Consider the following 20,940-nt stretch of genomic DNA (forward strand, 5'->3'; position numbering starts at 1 on the left):
GATCGATTCCAGGCCAGTATAATTAAAAACAGACTACTTGAAGAGCAGGAGGAGCAAGCAGTTGATCGATTCCAGGCCAGTATTATGGAGGAGAGGCTAATTGAGGAGAATTAGGACAAAGTTGATCGATTCCAGGCCAGTATAATTAAAAATAGACTACTTGAAGAGCAGGAGGAGGCAGCAGCAGATGATTGATTTCAGGCCAGTATTATCGAGGAGAGGCTACTTGAGGAGGAGGAAGCAGCAGTTGATCGATTTCAGGCCAGTATAATTAAAAACAGACTACTTGAAGAGCAGGAGGAGGCAGCAGTTGATCGATTCAGGGTCCAGTATTATCGAGGAGAGGCTACTTGAGGAGGAGGAGGCAGCAGTTGATTGATTTAATGTCAGTATTATTAAAAACAGACCAGTTGAGGAGCAGAAGAAGGCAGCAGTTGATGGCTCTCAGGCCAGTATTGTTAAAAACAGACAAGTTGAGATGACAGCTTCCGCAGCTCTTGATTCCACCCAGTATGTTTCCAAATAGACAATTGACAGTGGGGGCATTAGTAGGAGTAGTATTCTTTTGGACCCAGAAGGACCTTGTACAGACAACTGAATTTTGAAGCTAAGGATATGCACGTTTGTAAAAATCATTCTTTAAACATGACAACATGTTAAACGTTTAAAAAAAAAAAAAAAACTAACATTACACCTAGTCTAGCAGGATACGGATACGGTAAAATAGACAGAGAACCTCACCCACAGAATCCATGAGGTGAAGAAAGGACATTTAAAAAGGCACAGATTCAAGAAGGCTTTACCCCAGTTCCATTATCCAAAAATACGTGTCCAATTTTTATTAAATTGACACCTCACTGGCACTTGCTTTACAAATTGACGCAACTACTCTGGTGTCAAACCTCTTGAATCTGGGCCTATGGCTGTTGGCGATATACACACACACACACACACACACACACACACACACACATATATATATATATATATATATATATATTTTTTTTTTTTTTCTTAACACCAGTTTGATGTCCTAACCGAGTGTAGCTTCCAATCCAATGGATGTAGGCTTTTGTGTTTTTTAAGTGCTGTCACCAGCTGGCTTAAAGGATAAGTCCGGTCAATTTATAAGTTTCTGGGTCAAGTAAGGGTACAGAAAGTTATTGATTGCCTGCACTTATCTTTTAAAGTGGGTAGGGGAAAAACCCCTGATGGGGTATGGGAGTGACCTCCCACCCTCGATTGTGTCACTCCCAAAAAAATTCACCCTATGGGTACCTTCACATGTGGCTGCGGGTCTGCTGAGTAAAATCCTCAGGGAATTTTTATACCGTTCACCAAATGGCATTCAGTACTAGGGTGACGGCCGGACATACGCAGTTCTGCGCTGAACTGGGTGCTTGCGCCCAGCCCCATAGTACTGAAGGTGGCATAAAATCAGCCAACGATGCGCTGTGGATTTTAGCCAGCAGGGAACCACAAAAAAGCCTCCCATTGTAAAGGCACCCGTAAATAAGGCAAGTTAACCTGCCTTTCAGCAACTGTTTGTTGCTGTAACTAACTGTGGTGTTTTTTTATATCACATTTGAAGGACAGCAGCCTTCGTGATATATACCCCATAGACAGCCTTATTCCACGCGTGACTGCATGAAAGGCGTAAAAATAATTTGCACACAGAAGAACCTCATCGGGATTTGCAGTGCAAGATTTCACTACTCTCATGATATCCACAAAATACCTCAAGAACAGTTAGTTCACAACCCGCTCACAAAACGATGAGTAGTGTTCCTTGGCACGGGTGCCAGGGATAGAACCCCATGGCTATAGTTCACAAAAGGTGAAATCCACACTTTTTGAAGCATAGTCATGGGGATTATTTTAGGGTTGCTACTGTTCTTGGGGTATGGGTTGGATGGTGCACTGGTGTGAGGCATTAATCTGGTGTGGAGTTAAATGGCCAACACACCATGGGCATCAAATTTGGAAATGGGGATCTGTTTTTTCAAATGTATCCGAATTAAGTTGGGAATTTTTAAGGTGATTTTTTAAAAAAATTTGGGGTCTAAGGGAGGAACATTACTTAATAAGTTAAATTACGTTTTTTTACGTTGGGCACATATTTAGGACATTAAGGTCAATTTCTTGGAAACACGGATTGCCATGCAAGACGGGTGACTGATGACTTAGTCATTCACATCAGGCAGGGGGTTGGTATAATCCGATGTAATCCAGGCACGATTCATTTTAACAAAAGTGAGCATCTCCACACTGTGGCAAGAGAGCCTCGTTCTTTGCGGTGTTACGATGTTACCCGCCGCACTAAATACCCTCTCTGACGCCACACTACTTGCTGGGCAGGACAGCAGAGCCAAGGCAAACTCTGCCAGTTGAGGCCAAATCTCCAGTTTTTCTGCCCAGTACTGCACGGGGTCGTTGACACTTTGGGGCAGGGTGGAATCAAGGTAGACAGTGACCTGGTGGCTGAGCTCATGCTGGTCCACGCCATGAGTCCGGTGCTGTGTCCTTTCTTCACCAGCTGGCTGCATGAAATCGCTCATGAGGGCTTGCAGGCTGTAGCGACTTCTGACGCTTCCACTAGTGGTGGTGGGAGAGGATGTTGTCTGGGAACCTGGCTGGTCTCGCAGGTAAGTTGAGACCAACTGACTGGTGAGCATGTCCCTGTAGTACACCAGTTTAGCCTCCCTCTGAAAAATTCTGCTATTTTGCGGCGGAAGCGATGGTCCAACAGGGTGGCCAGCCAGTATTGGTCCCTCTGGCGGATGTCCACAATCCGGCTATCATTCCGCAGACACTCCCCCAGACACCTTGCCATCTGCACCAAGGACAATGACCGTCTCTCCTCTCCACTGTCCTCAGTATAGTTCCAGGGTCTGCTGGGGTCTTCCTCCTCTTCCTCTACCACCTCATCCTCCATCTCCTCCTGTGATGGAGAGGCAGAGAAGCCAGGTGGCGGTGTGTGGAATGGCTGGGCGTAGACATCTTCCTTTTCCTCAAGCTCCATCTGCACTTCATCCAGCTCTGGGCTCAAGGCGATGTTCAGCCTTGGAGTTGTGGCCTGGGAATCCTTGCTGATGATGTTGGTCAGCGCACTTTCCAGAACATGGAGGAGTGGGATGATGTCGTTGATCCCATAGTCCTGCCTGCTCACAAAGAGAGTCGCATCCTCAAAAGGGATCAACAATTGTCAGACTTCCCGCATTAACTGCCAGTTTGTTACTTGGAAGTCGCAGTGTAGCGCGAAGCTGCCTGATTGCCCCATGAGGTAGTATGTTATGGATGACCTTTGCTCGTACAGGCGGTCGAGCATATGGAGGGCAGAATTCCAGCGGGTTGGCACGTTGCAGATTAGCCGATGTTGGGGCATACCGTGCTGTCTCTGTATTCTGAGCAGGGTGTTCCTTGCAGCGTAGGAGTGGCTGAAATGTTTGCACACTCTACGTGACATCCTCATAAGGTCATGTAGTGCATGAAATGATCGGAGAAACCTCTGCACTATGAGGTTGATCACATGTGCCATACAAGGTGTATGCCTTTCCATGTGCTTCCTCATGGATGTTGTCCCAAGATTATCACCCCTGCCACGACTGACCCTCTCATTGCACAGCAGGCACAGAGCGAAAGAACTGTCAGACGACAGAGGACCGTGGTTTTCTGCCAGCCATTCGGGGGTCTTGCGCTGGTTGTTCACTGCCACCGATGCCTGAGGGTTCCCTCTAAGGACCAAGGCTTAAAGGTATTGATGAAGTCTGCCTGGTAGGTTGTCTTCTACCCCTCCCTCTTGCGCCTCGCACTAGTGGGATGTTTCTGCTTCGGTAGCACCTCACTTTCCTCCCCTAATGACGCCAAAGATAATGCTGCTTGAGGGCGCAACGTCCGATCAGCGACATCATCATCACCACCACTGCTACTTTCCTCCAGGGGCTGGGACAGGATCTCAGGTGTGGCACTGGATGCCCCTCCCTTACTCTGTTGACTGCTTATAGCCAACACCTCCTCTGCAGTCTCTGCACGTTCCAACTGCTGCCTTTGGGTGACTACTACCTCCTCCTCATCATCATCGCTAAAAAGTGGTAGAGACTCCAAGGGCAAATCAAGGTTTGCCAAGAGTTCCCTGGCAGAAGGTGCCCCAAAGGTGAGTGGCATATTAATAACAGGGGACGGGGCAGAGGACTTTTGCTGACCGTCCCATGTAAGGGTGGTGTCGGATGATCCAGCTGACCTTGTTTGGGAGCTTTGGGCAGTGGAACTGGAGGATTGGGTAAGCCAATCTAGAAGCCCTGGCTGTGTGGTTCTTACATGACCCGTGGGTGTCTGGGGTAGCTGCACCCTGCTGCCACGCCTGTTGCTCCGGCTGCCACTGGGCCTGGTGCTGCCACTTCTCCTACCCTCACCGCCTGCCGTTGCAGTCCTTGCCTGGGAATTGCTGAAAGTAGGACGCTTGGACATAGTTCTTTGGTTGGTGTAAATTTTGAAAAAGAAATAATTTATTGGCCAGAACGCACAAAGTTTTAGTGACTATTGCTTTGTTGGTTGGAGGCACCCAGCAAAGCAGAAATGTACAGGTTATCACAAAAAAAATATTATTTTTTATTTTTTAACTTTTTTTGGTTGCGGGTGGCTAAACGGGTTTAATGGCAACCAGCAGGGCAAAAATGGACAGCTTTTGTGGGGCGCTGACTTAGCGTCACCTAGAACAGCTTATCACAAACAAACAAACTTTTTTTTTTTTAAGTTTTTTTTAACTTTTTTGGTTGCGGGCCGCTAGACGGAGTTGATGGCAACCAGCAGAGCACAAACGGACAGCTTTTGTGGGGCGCTGACTTAGCGTCACCTAAAACAGCTGATCACAAACAAACAAACTTTTTTTATTCATTTTTTTTTTTTAAACTTTTTTGGTTGCGGGTGGCTAAACCGGTTTGACGGCAACCAGAAAAGCACAAACGGACAGCTTTTGTGGGGCGCTGAATTAGTGTCACCTAGAACAGCTGATCACAAACAAACAAACTTTTTTAACTTTTAAATTTTTTTTGTTTTTTACTTTTTTGGTTGCGGGTGGCTAAACGGGTTTGACAGCAACCAGTAGAGCAAAAACAGACAGCTTTTGTGGGGGGCTGACTTAGCGTCACCTAGAAAAGCTTATAACAATCAAACAAACAAACTTTTTTTTTATTTTTTTTAAGTTTTTTTAACCTTTTTTTGTTGAGGACCGCTAGACGGGTTTGACGGCAACCAGCAGAGCAAAAACGGACAGCTTTTGTGGGGCGCTGACTTAGCGTCACCTAGAAAAGCTTATAACAATCAAACAAACAAACAAACTTTTTTTATTATTTATTATTTTTTTTTAACTTTTTTGGTTGCGGGTGGCTAAACAGGTTTGACGGCAACCAGCAAAGCACAAATGGACAGCTTTTGTGGGGCGCTGACTTAGCGTCACCTAGAACAGCTGATCACAAACAAACAAGCCAACAAACTTTTTTTTTTTAAGTTTTTTTTTTTTTACTTTTTTGGTTGCGGGTGGCTAAACGGGTTTGACGGCAACAAGCAGAGCAAAAACAGACAGCTTTTGTGGGGCGCTGACTTAGCGTCACCTAGAAAAGCTTATAACAATCAAACAAACAAACTTTTTTTTTATTTTTTTTACGTTTTTTTAAACTTTTTTTGTTGCGGGCCGCTAGACGGGTTTGACGGCAACCAGCAGAGCAAAAACGGACAGCTTTTGTGGGGCTCTGACTTAGTGTCACCTAGAACAGCTTATAACAATCAAACAAACAAACAAACTTTTTAAATTTTTTTTGAAGTTTTTTTAAACTTTTTTTGTTGCGGGCCGCTAGACGGGGTTGACGGAAACCAGCAGAGCACAAACGGACAGCCTTTGTGGGGCACTGACTTAGCGTAACCTAGAACTGCTGATCACAAACAAACAAACTTTTTTTATTATTTATTTTTTTTTTTTTTACTTTTTGGGTTGCGGGTGGCTAAACGGGTTTGACGGCAACCAGCAGAGCAAAAACGGACAGCTTTTGTGGGGCGCTGACTTAGCGTCACCTAGAAAAGCTTATAACAATCAAACAAACTTTTTTTTATTTTTTTTAAAGTTTTTTTAAACTTTTTTGTTGCGGGCCTCTAGACGGGGTTGACGGCAACAGCAGAGCACAAACAGACAGCTTTTGTGGGGCGCTGACTTAGCGTCACCTAGAACAGCTGATCACAAACAAACAAACTTTTTTTTATTTTTTTTGAAGTTTTTTTAAAACTTTTTTGCTTGCGACTATACGCGGTTAACAGCACCCAGCAGAGCAGCAACTTTTTTTTATCTCCCTATCTCTCCCTAGATATTCCAGTTTTTGAGTTAGATGCCTCTCTCCCTCTCTCTACCTAACTCTTGATTTCTCAGCCTCTTTCACTATGTATGGGCTTATCAAGCTTTCCCTGGATCTTGCAAATTTTTTTTTTATCTTCCTCTCTCCTGTTTCTCTCACAAACAATATATACTCCTTCTCTATCTCTCCCTGTACTTATCCAGTTGTTTGGATATGTAATCTACTGTATGTGTTTTCCCTCTCTGCCTAACATACACCTCCTTTCTCTCTGCCGTCTGGAAACACAATGAGGAACTTCAGCCAGGCTCAAGCACTTTCTGTTCCTGGAGTGACGTCACACACCTTGATATTCACATAAAAACAGGATACAGAGGATTATAGGAGTAATAATCCATTGAATCCTGTTCTATTCTCTGATTAAAGTACCGTTTTGCGACGCTGTTGCGATTTTAACGAACTTCGTAACCGAACCGGTACCAAACCGAACTTTTTGCAAAGTTTGTAACGAATCTGGTTCGTAACGGTTCGGTTTGCTCATCCCTAAATTGTATCTTAATGATTAATGATAACAATTTTTAAAAAAAAATTACGTTCTCAAAAATATAACCAGTGGGTGAATTATCCTCCTTTTATTTTAATGAATTAGAAATGGTCCCCTCCACGTAGAGATGAGCGAACCGGCCGAGGTTCGGGTTCGTCTGAACCTGAACTCTCGGGGTTCTGATTCCCGCTGTCTGCTCACTCCGTGGAGAGGTCGGATACAGCCTGAGGACCGCCTAGAAAATGGGGATACAGCCTATGGCTATGGCTGTATCCCCATTTTCTAGGCGGTCCTCAGGCTGTATCCGACCTCTCCACGGAGTGAGCAGACAGCGGGAATCAGAAGCCGAGAGTTCAGGTTCATACGAACCCAAACCTCGGCCAGTTTGCTTATCTTCACCTCCACATTGAGTTGGAAATGATACAGAACTGGTGATAAGCGAGTACTAAATTGCTGAAAGCTTGTTACTCAAGTCAAATGTTCTCAAATGCTCAAGTGCTCGATTTGAGGAGAGAGTGTCTGGTGCACCTGAAAACCTCAGAAAGTGATGGAAACACCACTGATATAAAATTGGTACAGCAGGGAGAGCATGCATGGATGCATTAAATACTCCGGGGTCACTGTATTAACCTCTTAAGGTCAAAGCCTATTTTCGTTTTTTGCGCTTTTGCTTATTCCATTTTAAGTTTAAAAGTCCATAGCGCTTGCATTTTTTCACCTAGAGACATATATGAGCGCTTATTTTTTGCGAAACCAATTGTACTTTGCAATAAAAGGCATTATTTTTCCATAACATATGCTGTTATGGAACCGGAAAAAAATCATTTGCGCTGTCAAATTGAAAAAAAAACGAATTTGTTTTGATTTCGGGGAGTTTTGCATTTACGCCGTCCGTCCTATGGTAAAACTGACTTGTTATGCATGTTCCTCAAGTCGTTACGATTACTATGATATATGACATGTATAACTTATATTGTATCGGATGGCCTGTAAAAAATTCAAACCATTGTTAACAAATATACGTTCCTTAAAATCGTTCCATTCCCAGGCTTATAGCGCTTTTATCCTTTGGTCTATGGGGCTGTGTGAGGTGTCAGTTTTTGCGCCATGATGTGTTCTTTCTATCGGTACCTTGATTGCGCATATACGACTTTTTGATCGTTTTTTATTACATTTTTTCTGGATTTGATGCGACCAAAAATGCGCAATTTTGCACTTTGGAATTTTTTTTGCGCTGACGCCGTTTACCGTGCGAGATCAGGAATGTGATTAATTAATAGTTTGGGCGATTACGCGCGCGGCGATACTAAATATGTTTATTTATTTATTTATTAATTTATATTTATAAAATGGGAAAAGGGGGGTGATTTGGACTTTTATTAGGGGAGGGGATTTTTTATTAATAAAAACACTTTTTTACTTTTTTTTTTTACTGTAACTAGAAGCCCCCCTGGGGGACTTGTATATAGACAGCACTGATCTCTCATAGAGATCAATGCTGTGTATATACACAGCAAAGATCGATTAGATCGGTCATAGATTACTATGGCCTGCTGCAGGCCATAGCAATCTATTGCCGAGCCGGGATCAGCGTCATTCCGACGCTGAGGCCCGGCACGGGCAGAAGAACGGATCTCCCCCCCGCGATTGCATCGCGGGGGGGAGATCCGTCCCACTAGACACCAGGGACGTGCGGCGCAGTGCCTCTAAGTGCAGCTGTCAGGTTTGACAGCTGCACTTAGAGGCTTAATTAGCCGACGCGGCAACGGGACCCGCGCCGGCTAATAGAGGCACTGCCCGGCTGCACGTGTCAGCCGGGATCAGCGCCGTTCAGAGCGCGGTCCCGGCGGGACCCCGCTCTGAACACCCCGAGCGGCACCATGACGTATCAGATACGTCATGGGTCGCTAAGGGGTTAAAAGGACTTTTGGATGAGAAGGAGCAATATTGCAAACCACAACACCTCCTGGTTATACTCCTACAACACCTTCTGGAATTCCTCCTGCAACAATTCCTAGCATATCTGCCGCAACACCTCCTGCCATTACACCTGCAATACCTCCTGGTTATACTCCTAATCACCTTCTGGTATTTTTCTTAAAACACCTCCCGGCATAATTCCTTACAACACCTCCTGATTATACTTCTGAACACCTCTTGGTATTTTTTAAGGAACCATAAAGGAACAGTTAGAGTCAATGTTTTTTGTTTTTAATTAAACTTTATTTTTTAAAGACTTTTAAACACAAAAGTCTCACAATTTTGAGTAAAGATTTTTATCAAAGGTCATAGGACAGTTAAAGAAAAGGAATTATAGTAGGTAATATCAATTGTCCATAAATACAGATTAAAAACATGACACCTATCTATCAGAATTGTTCACAGAGACCAGTTTTATCTAGAAAAAGAAGTAGATAACCAAGGGTTGGAGATGAGCAGTTAAAACTATTACCATAAGAAAAGTACATTGAAAGAATAACCTTTTTTTTGTCTTAATACCCTATGACAAGGGGTGACTGTGAGGAGCAAACAAGCGCTGTCAGTTCCCCAAGAGCCAGGGGGGGGGGGGGGGGGTTCGCAGAGAGGTGCGGGGGGCTGCCTATAGCGTATAACAGCGGTCTGCTGCCTCCTTGACCACGGAGCGGTGGCAGCAGATCACTGCTATATGAGACAAACGACTACAACGATCAACTGACATTATTCATGTCGGCTAATCGTTGTGTTCTATTACACATAATACAGCCGATAATTGTTCCGTGTAATAGCGCCTTTACTCCCATGTTTGTTAAGGAGTGGATTATGATCCAAGGATGCATATGACTAGTATTTAAAGATAAGACAGTGCCGGCTGTCTTTGAGTTCAGTATGTATACTATTAAATTATACATTAAATTATATTAATGTAACCAAAGCTCCAAGGCCTGATGGATTACACCCCAGAGTTCTTAGGGAACTCAGTTCTGCAATTTCTCTACCCTTGTATGAAATATTCAGCGATTCTTTGGTGACTAATATTGTGCCGATGGACTGGCATAAAGCAAATGTAGTGCCAATCTTCTAAATGGGCTCTAGGTCTTCTCCAGGTAACTATAGAACCGTATGCTCAACATCCATTGTGGGAAAACTATCTGAGAGGCTTATACTGGACTTCATCTAGGAATATGTAGGGAGTAATAGCATAATAAGTGATAATCAGCATGCTTTTACTAAGGACAGAAGCTGTCAAACTAGCCTAATATGTTTTTATGAAGAGGTGAGTAGAAGCCTGGATAGGGGGGATTGCTGTGGATAAAGTGTATCACCATATACGGCTTTTTGATCGCTTTTTATTACAATTTGCGACCAAAAATGTGCAATTTTGCACTTTGGGATTTTTTTGCGCTGACGCCATTTACCGTGCGAGATCAGGAATGTGATTAATTAATTGTTCGGGCGATTACGCACGCGGCGATAGCAAATATGTTTGTTTTTTTTATTTATTTATTTACTTTTATTTATAACCTGGGAAAATGAGGGGTGATTCTGACTTTTATTAGGGGAGGGGGCTTTTTACTATTAACAACATTTTTTTTTTTTACTTTTACACTTATACTAGAAGCCCCCTTAGGGGACTTCTAGTATAAGTGCTTTGATCTCTCATAGAGATCCATGAGATAGGCACTCGTTTACTTCCGGCTGCTGCAGCCGGAAATAAACGAGTGCCGAGCCGGGGACGGCGCCATCTTGGAGCGGTCCCCGGCCGGCTTCAGTTACGGAGATCGCTCCTCCGGGATAACATCCCGGAGGAGCGATCTCCTCCACTAGACACCAGGGAAGTGCTGCGTCCGGTAATGTTTGACAGCTGCATCCGATTACTGTATTAGCGGGCACGGCAATCGGACCGCGCCCACTAATACCGGCGGTCCCGGGCTACAAGCGGCACCCGGGACCGCCGCGGATAAGAGCGGGGTCGCCGCGCGGCCCCGCACTGAACGTCCTTAACGGCATCAGGGCGTAAATATACGCCCTATGTCGTTAAGGGGTTAATGATATTGGGGTGGAATTAACAGCATTGTTTCTATCTTTGTAGATGACACCAAACTTTGTAGTACAGTACAGTCTATGGAAGATGTGCAAATGTTGCAGGCTGACTTAGACACACAGGGGGAGATTTATCAGAGTGTAAAGTAGAATTGGCTTAGTTTCTCCAAGCAACCAATCAGATTCCACCTTTCATTTTCCAAAGTATCTGTGAGAATTGAAAAGTGGTATCTAATTGGTTGCTAGGGGCAACTGAGCCAGTTCTACTTTACACCAGTTTGATATATCTTCATAGAATCCACTTGGCAAATGAGGTGCAATGCGGATAAATGTAAAGTTCTGCATCTGGGTACTTATAACCTGCATGCATTGTATGTCCTCGGGGAAGTTACACTGGGGGAGTCACCGGTAGAAAAGGATCTGGGGGGGGGGGAGATTTATGAAAGGGCGTAAATATACACCTGGTTTAAACTGCCCACAGAGCAACCAATCACAGCTCAGCTTTCAGCTCTGGTAAAATATAAGAGGAGCTGTTATATTATCATGCATTAAAACAGGCATGGACTCTCGGGACAGTGATAAAATATTACGGCTATATAAACCTTTAATGCAGCCTCATCTAGAGTATGCTGTCCAGTTCTGGGAACCATTTCAAAGAAAGGATGTCCTAGAGCTGGAAAGGGTATAAAGACAGGCAACTAAACTAATAAGGGGAATAGGGCATCTTAGTCATGAGGATAGATTAAAATAATTAAATTTGTTTAGACCTTTGACGACCTTGGGCATACACTTACGTCCTGGGCCACCTAGGGGTGTGCAGAGCAGGGCCGCGCGCCGGCCCCACTCTGAACCGCCGCAGTCCTGAGTGCCGCTTGTAGCCCAGGACCGCAGCTATTAGCGGGCACAGACCGATTGCCATGCCCACTAATTAAGAAATCAGATCTGATTACTATATGCAGCCATATAGGAAAATGATGTATGATATATTTGCAAAATATTTTACAAAGGCATATGTACTATAGAGGACAGCTAAATGATAACTTTTGGGCAATTTTACAGCAAAGTCTAACTGGCTAAATTGATGTCGGTATAAACCAGGATGGCCAGCAAACTTCTTGGGATCCACAATATTTCCTAGCTTCTGCGCAAAAGACTTAAAACTGTGTGTGGAGTGGGACATATTTAAGATGGAAAACATACTCAGCCTAAACCTCATGTCTACTTTGAACCTAACATGTGTTGTCAAAATATAGCGGTGCAAGTAACACTCCTGATTATGTGTGAATGAGCCCTAACACTACTTTACCATCGTTTTTAAGTATCTCCAATTTCCACCACTGTAAATAAGATGAGAAGGCTCGCGCGCCTCCCCTCTCCAGTCGAAGAATTGACATGTCAATTCTTTAAGCAGAGAGGCGCAGAGAGCGGAGGAGAATGAGCCCTTCCATTCAAAGACATAGCAGAAAGGATTCGTGGCTCAGTCAGCCAGTTCCGGACTTGGGTACCTGGGGCCAACCAGAGGAAATGATCCTTTAGGCCCACCAATAAAGACCTTTCCTGGATTCTTCTGTATCTGTGACAAATCCCTTGTGAATAACATTTTCTGTCGAACTAAAACTCTCAGAAAACCCTACATTTATAAAGCTCTCAGGGTATGCTGGGAGTTGTAGTTTCTGAGAGGACAACACTTTAATGAATCACTGTGTGCAGAGGCTCCTGGTGGCTGCAATCTGTGGGTCACAACCATCAGCCCTCAAGGTCCAGCAATACATCTCTTTATAGCGACAGTCATCAGAGGATCCCCTCTTTACTGTACTACAACTCTCAGCATATCCTGAGGGCTGCAGACTGTCAACTTGGGCCCCCCCTTCCTTGGCCAAGCCATGCTATTGATATATATCACCATATATTATCACCATACATATTACTACCATCCTGTTGTTGATTAAATTCTGTAAACTTAGACCATTAATACCAATAATACCAGTATACAAGGGGAACTATTACAGCCCCACCACAACCACTACCATCACCAGCATATTGTTTCTGGCCAAATCCTGTATACTGAGGCCAATATTTCCAATAATACAGGTATACAAGGGGAAATATTACCACCACACCAATCATCACCATATTGTTACTAACCAAATCCAGTACACTAAATTCAATAAAACACAAAACCAGATAAGTAACAAATAATACCACCACATACTAACACCACCACTGCTACTGAACAAAATCCACTGTACAAAGACCAATATTACCTCTTACAGTCATATAGAGGTAGCCCCAGCTCTACACAGGCTCTGTACTCCATATAAAGTACAGTCCATTTATATTAAGTGACTCACAGGGGACGTCTTTTCTGACGAGAGTTGTTTCCTTTTCATTTTCTTCTCTATCTGCCCTGAGTCATTATGAGTCACAAATCTACAGAATCTTCCAGACAGACATATTAGGATCCTCCCTGTATCGGTCAATACACACTGAGCTTTCTTATGCGTAGGCTCCCGGGGACACCCCCAGGGAGCGACCCATTAGCCGGGGTTTAGATTGCCTTTTGTGACCGCAAACAAGACAATGCTATAAATGGTTTTGACCTGTAATAAACTCTGCACCATGTGAAAACATAAGGGGCAGTCTGAGATTTACCTAACCTCCACCTTGTAATAAGTTGTAAATCAAGGCTCGGCCCTAGAAAGATGTCTATTTTTTTGGACCATCATTCTTTCACAAAATGAGAACTAGAAAGAATAGCTGTTATCAAAACCATTGCCCTAATTCTCCTTTACCTATATTAACATACTAGAACGATGCAAAAAAAATGCATAGTGGAATGTTAGGCTCTGAGTGGTCAGACCAGCACTTACTGACAGAATAAGTCAAACGATGTACTCATGAGTGAGTGCTACTCTTCGATGCTTGCTGCATTGGACAGTTTCTAAAGTAAATCTATAGAACCTGTCTTATGCAATGAGGTAGGAAGATCAGACAGCTTAACAAAGAAGCACTCAGCTGAGTTCTTCTTCTGGCTTATAAAGCACTACTTACACACAGACTCTATACGACTACCTCCAAAAGTAGTCTGAGTAATGTATTTTCTTGGCTTGCTGTGATCTGTAGTGCAGCTATCTCAGTCTTTACTGTGCAGTGTCCAGTTTTAATGGTTTCCTGTGTTCTCACTGCCATGCTGTGTCAGGTTAATTTTTGCGTGGTTCATATGCTACCTCAGTTTTAATGTTTCCTTGTGTTCTCACTGCCATGCTGTGTCAGGCTAAATTTTGGGGTGGTTCATATGCTACCTCTGTTTTATTGGTTCACTGTGTTCTCACTGCTATGCTGTGTCAGGCTAAATTTTGGGTTGGTTCATATGCTACCTCTGTTGTAATGGTTCCCTGTGTTCTCACTGCCATGCTGTGTCAGGCTAAAATTTTGAGCACGTTGCCTTCAGTTGGTAGCTTTAGGCGCAGCAGCACTGCCGTGGGTAAGCGCCAACAGGCGGTGCTCAAACTGCTGAACAGCACCTTCTACCTTCCTTGGATGTTGTAGCTGTTTTAAAGGAAGGATTGACCAGGTCTTTTTAATACACAGGCTACAGCATTTTAATACTCGCTCATCACTATTTATTATTTATAGAACTATTTCAAAGAGGTTTTCGAGGAGATTTATATTAGTAAGGTCCAACTTCTAGCAATACTCTAAATGAGCTGACAAAAAGCGCTGTGGCACTCAGGCCAGTGTCTTCATTATTTATCAGACATACAGTAAAATGTTTTGTAATGGCTGTGCCAGCATTCACTAGGGTGCTGCAGTTCCAGGAATAGCCAGTATGAAATGTATGGGTATTTGCCTGGTAAACAATAAAGGAGTATAAGTGCCAACCCTCTGATTTGCAGAAGTAATGAAAGCTGGACCCCCATTGATCTAATACTGTACTCCTATCCTAAGGACAGACCATTGATGTTAAAATCCCAGTAAGCTCATATAATACTATGTCTCAAACAAATAGAACATTTTCACAGTTATCCCCATTTTGAATGGCAATATCCTTCAGTTCCTTTCATTTTGTTTTTGTCTTTTCTCCAATCTCTCTGCTCAGGAAATCTATACAATATATCTATGTATATATTTATTAGTTTTTGCAGAAATAAGTTGCTTGACAGAATCACAGAAACTTAAGGAAATATATGTGCCTTTGTTCTCAAGCACTGACCTCCAATTCTTTCGTAGAATAAGAAATGGAAATGTTTTTATGTGTAACAGCTCAACATAGCTTTCTGATTGCCAGTGAAGCAGAAACTCTGCTTTTTTCCTTTAAAAAAAACTGCCTTGTCTCGACTTTACTTTTTTGCTTGGCGATTTTCTGTTACAATAATCAGACAGTTGTTCAAGTAAAAACATCGCTTCTGAAATCTTCCTGCATAAATGCAATTTAAATGGTTTAATTGTCAATAAAATCTCAAAAGCATAGTAGGGGGGAACGTATCTATGCTAATGGTGGAATAAATAGCACACAAGTACAGTTTCTACACACTCTGCTTCACACGATTCTTATAAAACGTATTAAAAGGGTTACATGAGGTTAGACAGGTTTGCTTTTTTCCCCATAAACAGCTCCACTTAGATCTACAAGATATGGTTGATATTATAAATTATTTCCATTAACCCCTTAACAACCCAATTTTTTCCTCCTGGCCTTCTAAGGCAATAGCTATTTTATTGTTCATGTATGGAGACATATATTGGCTTGTTTTCTGTGACCCCAATTATACTTTTTTAAATGTGTTTTGTATTTTTATGCTGTTACGTTATTCACTGTTTCTAACAATATTTCAACAGTTCAGACAATTATGAGAGGCAATGGCAAACATGTATTAAAATTTTATTGTAGGGGTATTTATTTTATATGATTTGAGTATAATTTTAATTCTTATTTTGGGGGATTCTTTACATCTATCTATCTATCTATCTATCTATCTATCTATCTATCTATCTATCTATCTATCTATCTATCAATCTATCTATCTTTAGAAATGAATGGGAGAATGTCCACACTGCACACTCAGGTGACATAATTAGAGCTGTGTGTCTCTCCAGCAATGCAAAGGTGAGGAGATTAGCCTCAGCAAGAGCTATAGAGACATAATTGAGCAGATCTAAATAATCAGAAATATGAAAACTAGGGAGCTCATAAGGAAAGGGATAGGGAAAAACAGAACCATTAATATAAATGGTAGAATGTTCTGAACGTTTCAATAGTATTTTATTGAGGTTTTTAGAATTTTTCCAGTTTTACAAATTTTAACAAGTAAGCAACATACTGTTCAGTAGTTTAATCAGCACAGATAGGTTGCAAACAAGCTCGCAGTCACACAATGACAATCACTAAACATGGTAATAGGAAACGCAAGTTTACTAAACACGGGTGTGTTAAACATATTCCGACTCTTGTTCAAGTGTGGGCCTCATAATCAGCCTTTTAGAATTCTCCACCAGCTAATCTTTGTAAGCTGTCCAAGAGCGAGACAAGTTGACACCCCAACATGCTAAATATTGCAGCACAAATAGTCATAGTGATTTACAACATAAGGTTGAAAGTATTAATGCAAACATGCGCCCACACACCTGAGTGCGGACAAACTACTAGTGGAGAACAACTTAATGACGTAAAATAGGAGAACAACCACACGCCAGAGCACTACGATCCATACAAACTACTCACTCAAACATACAAGATATAAGGTCAGGGCATAGGAGATCGATTGCATCACACAGGCCGCTCATGCACACTGATGTAAAAATAAATGTAAATATAAATTAGTGGCGCAACACAGTATTGTAGGGTATTAATGCTTACATGCGCCTCTTTGCAGCGCTCCATATAGGCTGCTAACTTGTAGTCAGAAATGGAAAGATCGGGGCATGAGAGTTCGGAGTTGGCCAAGGGATTATGAAAATGTAACGGAAATCGTAAAATCTCACTAAGCAGTCCTCCTACCAGAGTTCCATTAACAGTTGTTGATGTTCATATTCCAGGAACAAAGTAGCTTAACTCCATTTTCCAGGTGAGAGAGCCATCTTTGGATACCATCAAGTGTGTGGGATATGCCCATTTATATGAGATCTGCTCCATTGTAAAGTGGTTGAGGACAGATCAGTAAACACTGAAACCATTTGGTATTTATCTGGGATGCTTTCTTCTTGGTTGCGTATGAGAACATCTCTAGTTCTCTAGTGGGAGATCTGGTAACAGCTCCTTTTTAAAACACTGAATGTATTGAGTTAATTCAGGTGCTGCGACAGTCTCAGATACACCGCGTAGCTTGTTCTTCAAATGTTGCACTTCGGCATCTAATCCACAATAAAAATCAATTAGAGCATTATGCGATTCGATTAACTCTCCCACTATATCTTCTGCTAATTGTACTCTGTCTTCCACTGCCCTCACAGAAGCCCTGATAGAATAAGGGCTTGAAGAGAATCTCTAAATGCAATCAGCATCGTCTTGAGGAAAGTGTCTGTGGTGGGCGCGTCATATGTTTGGAAAGCATCAAAACTTGCAGTGGATAGTGACAAGGAATGCAAGTGAGTATCACCCAAAACAGGCACCTAGGCATTACTAACAAGGGGTTAAGCTTTTTTTGCTAACTGTAAGAGAGGTGGCCCCAGAACTGGTGCTGGAGATTGTCACAGAGGTTGTCCCTGATTCACACCTGCTGTTGGAGAGAAAACCTGATAGAAAACAAGTGCTGGCCCTGTCTTTCTTGTTCTTAGAACATGCACCTTTGTCAAAATCTTTCTTTATTATTAGACCTGTGCTGGGTAGGGGTGATACGGTCTCTGCACAGAGGCTGGAGCTGGCAGATTTCACCTTCAAGCAGGAGCTCTTCCTAGAGCCCCGCTGAGCTGAGGAGTTAGTTATCTGGGAGGTCTCCACAGTTGCGTAGGTGCCTGAGCAGGGAATCCCTTCACCTGCTGATGTCACGGCTCTCTGCACTGGCCCTCCGAGCCTTGTTGATTGTGGTATCGCAGCTGTGTCCACCACCATCCTCTCAGAGCAAGAGAAGGGGGATCTCCACCCATGTTTAAAGCTGGCAAGGGCTGAGTGTCAGGGACCTCCTCTGCTCGTGCTTAAGGGTGGCGCCATCTTGTTGTTTAATGGCTGGAATGAACGTCACCAGTTTCTTAATCGTGTCACAGGATTGGTCTTGCTCAGTCCGATAAAGATGTGCTCTGACCTCCCAGGAGTAGGTCTGGGCCAGAAGGAGATAAGATTATTTAGAATAAAGATAATCTGTCGCCAGTAAAAGCTCCTTACACACACTAGTGGTAGTTGGGAAGGTATACTTAAACCAATATGATTACTACTAGGGAGCTGGAATCTGATTGGTTGCTAGAGGCTGTCCCATTTCCTATTCTTTCTTCTCCTCTTTGGGGACTTACTACAGTTTTCATTAATAACGAGGGATTGAAACCTCTAGCTGAATTAATGATTTGCATCTTTTGGAACCACTAAGTATGGCCAAGATCAGCCACTCTGATTGTGAGATTTTGATTTTACATTAGTAAAGTGTATTGTACTTGGCTTTTAACACACAACTATATCTTTAGGGATTAACATTTACTTTAATTTGGCAAAATGCCTGCATAGAAAATACACTTATTTGTCAGGAAATCCGCCATGAAGAAAACTGCATCATGAGCTACAGAGATTCCTCAGCAAACTCAGACACGACTGCAAGCTGATCAAATGCACCATGCTACTGCTCGAGCTTCTCAAACACCTCACGAAACTCAGGCCAGGAAGCAAGCTGATCAAATGCATTATGTTACTGCTAGGGCTGCTGAAACGCCTCCTGAAATTTAGACTGTCTGAAAATTAATAAAATACAGCATGCCTCTGCTAGGGCTGCAGAAACACCTCAGGAAACTCAGAATAGGCAGAAAGCTGATGAGATGCATCATGCTGCTTCTAGGGCTGCTGAATCTCTTCAGTAAGCTCAGACCTGAAAATGAACTGATAGAGTGCATCATGTTGCACAGCCTGCTAATAAGTAGGCTTTTATGCATGGTGATGCTTTTACTTATGAGCCAACCATAGCCTATGGACAACAAATATTGATTGTAATTGGCAAAATTGAAGTTTTATGTGCTTCCTGTGGTGCCTTAAAAGGAATGTGTCATCAGAATTAACTTATTGTTTAAAAAAATTTTTTATGTTACATGTATTTTTAAAGATTTCTAGGGTATTTTTTTCCATTTTTCTATTTATATTATTAAATAATCCTGAGATCTTCCTGATATCTGCTTTAAAAAGATCTGTACAGCATTGCAGCGACATATGACACCAGTAGATAGATCACATCATCACAAGACAGTAGCAGCCCTCTGTGGAATGATGTTTTACATTCATCTCAAGGGGACAGAGTCTGTCTATTGTCATTTATGTCCATGAATCTTGCTGTAAAGCATGTCACTAACTGCTGTTAAGAACAGCCCAGGCAATATGGCAGGCCCAATAACAATGTACAAAAAGTGAAACATACAAAAATTTAAGTCAGAAAATAGAAACAAATTAGCATAAAAGAGCAAGTTTTAGTATTTGATTCTAATCAGTAAAAGAAAATTTAGATGACACATGCCCTTTAACCCTTAGAGGACCCGGCCAATTTCAATTTTTGCGTTTTCGTTTTTTCCTCCTTGTGCTTAAAAGGCTATAGCACTTGCATTTTCTCACCTAAAAACCCATATGAGCCCTTATTTTTTGCGTCACTAATTGTACTTTGCAATGACAGGCTGAATTTTTTCATACAGGACACTGCAAAACCAGAAAAAATTCAATGTGTAGTGAAATTGAAAAAAAAAAATAAATAAAAAAAAAAAAAAAAAAAATATATATATATATATATATATATATATATTATTATTTATTTTTTTTACGCCGCTCGCCATGGGGTAAAACTGACTTGTTATATATGTTCCTCAAGTCATTACGATTACAAAGATATGCAACATGTATAATTTCTATTGTATCTGATGGCCTGTAAAAAATTCAAACCATTGTCAACAAATATATGTTCCTTAAAATTGCTCTATTTCCAGGCTAATAGCGCTTTTATCATTTAGTCTATGGGGCTGTGTGAGGTGTCATTTTTTGCGCTATGATGTGTTCTTTCTATTGGTACCTTGATTGCACATATGCAACTTTTTGATCGCTTTTTATTACAATTTTTATGATTTTGATGCAAAAAAAAATGCGCAAAATGCCCGGCGGCAGCAGGATGTGTGGATCGCTCCTCCGGAACAATGTCCCAGAGGAGCGATCCACCCCACTAGACACCAGGGATGGCTGCATCCAAGTAATCGGATGCAGCTGTCAACTTTTACAGCTGCATGCGATTACTTTATTAGTGGGCACGGCGATCGGATGCGGCCTTGAACTACGAGCGGCACCTGGGACCACGGTGGTTCAGAGCACGGCCGCCGGTACCGCCGCGCAGCGGTTCAGAGCACGGTACGTCCAGGGTCGTCTAAGGGTTAAAGTTTTTCAAGGAAGCACCAGATATGTGATGCTCTAATGACAAGGTACAGATACCAGATTTGCCAACTCCTTCAGAGCCACTGAATCCATTTCTTACTGGCAATGGCCAAGAATCAAAAGATTGCCTTAGCAAATTATGAAGTTATAATAAATGCTTTTACAGGATTTTATTTGTTTTATTAGTTTTATGCTCACATTTAACCCTTAGGGGACACAGCCAGTTTTCATTTTTGCACTTTCATTTTTTCCTTCTTCTGTAAACCAGAAAAAATTGTGTGTGGTGAAATTGGGGGAAAAAAACATTTATTTTTATTTGGGGGGGGGGGGGGGGGGGAGTTTACACCATTTGCCGTAGGGTAAAACTAACTTGATATACATGTTCCTCAAGTTGGTACAATTACAACCATATGTAACTTGTATAACTTTTATTTTATTTAATGGCTTTTAAAAAACCTTGTAAAAAAAATGTTCCTTAAAGTAGCTCTATTACCATGCTT

The sequence above is a fragment of the Dendropsophus ebraccatus genome, chromosome 7 (genome assembly GCF_027789765.1).
Source record: "Dendropsophus ebraccatus isolate aDenEbr1 chromosome 7, aDenEbr1.pat, whole genome shotgun sequence".
Lineage (NCBI taxonomy): Eukaryota > Metazoa > Chordata > Amphibia > Anura > Hylidae > Dendropsophus > Dendropsophus ebraccatus.